This window comes from Teleopsis dalmanni, chromosome 1 (assembly GCF_002237135.1).
Source record: "Teleopsis dalmanni isolate 2A chromosome 1, ASM223713v2, whole genome shotgun sequence".
NCBI lineage: Eukaryota > Metazoa > Arthropoda > Insecta > Diptera > Diopsidae > Teleopsis > Teleopsis dalmanni.
The window spans coordinates 16,920,000-16,921,305 of record NC_051846.1 but is presented as its reverse complement, the minus strand read 5'-3'; the positions used below and the strand labels follow the sequence as shown (position 1 = coordinate 16,921,305).

The 1,306-nt window shown below is 27.3% G+C and overlaps 1 protein-coding gene across 1 annotated transcript in view; it reads right to left on the bottom strand.

Annotated features, from left to right (window-relative positions):
- LOC119667862 (GATA zinc finger domain-containing protein 8) overlaps nucleotides 1-1,306 on the bottom strand; it is a 39,069-nt gene that overhangs the window by 21,497 nt on the left and 16,266 nt on the right. The gene's annotated exons all lie outside the window — the stretch shown is intronic.

Below are 1,306 nucleotides of genomic sequence, written 5' to 3'. Positions count from 1 at the left end.
ATTTATGATTCGTTTTTATTTTAAAAAATACAGTTGCCAATTAAAAAAATGTTGATTATGGTTAGTAGTGTAATATAGTTCTCTCTAGATTCAATGAACATTTTAAATATGCATAACAAGAAAACAAGGTTGTTAGAGTAAGTTTCTATAAAAGAATTAGTTCTCGTAGATAATTATTAATGCTATAGTTATTATTAACTATTTCAAGCTGGTAATCGGCACACCTTCACTCAATTTTAAATGTGAACTTGGAGATTAGTCCACAGACAACATGGTGGTAAGTTTTTAAATAAATGTGATCCAGAGCCGGTTATATTGAAAAGACTGTGTACATTGTCGTGTACGTAAATTGCTAAACTCTCGATACAGAGCTTTCTGTCTGAGTCTGCTAACCTAATATACCATCTTTTTAATATACCATAATATTAATTTCTATTTCACTGTTAACCTGATATAAAAATCTATTGATAAGATAACATTTGGTTAATTGTGTATTTTTTTTAAAAAAGAAGAGGAAAGAAGTGATATTGTGCCTTCAATACCTGTTTAAGTACACACAGATTTATATCAATTACAACTCTTAGATGACATGATCTAAGATAGTCAATCAAGTGCAGTTGGAAACAAAGAAGAAAGAAGGTACTATTGCACATCATGTTTTTGGTTGAGTAACATATGTGTAGTATATATAATTTATAAACCTGATATGAAGAAGAAAAATTCTGTTGATAGGATTGTATTTGGTTAATATTTGGAATAACTGAGATACGTAGAATAGAAAAATAAATTTGAAATGATTTGTGAAGGCGCTGCAATAATTATGATATTGTGATAATCTAAATGTTTTTAGAGAACAAAACGTTCTCATTTTAAACCATTTAATATATTAATGGATATGTACAATAATAGATATGTACAATATAAATAAAATATACTTAAATAATTAAATAAGACCTTCATAAGCTGTTAGAGATTTGTTATAATTATGAATGCTGGTTGTTTTTTCTTATAAGTATGAATTTATTTGATGCTTGAGTTCCAAAGATACTTTGTGGCATTCAATTTAGAAAGTTAACCAAGAATACACATATATAATATTTTCCAACATACTGCTGTGCTGAATTGTATAAATTGACACTGGTCAAGAGAGTTCATGTGATCAATTAATTAAGTATTTAATGAATGCAAAAACATATATTAAAGAAGTAGTGAAAGTACATTAAATTTGTATAAATTAGTCAATTTCAGAGTTGGTACAAACTTTCTTGGTCTTCGTGAATTTGTTTTGATTAGTTCACGCTAACAG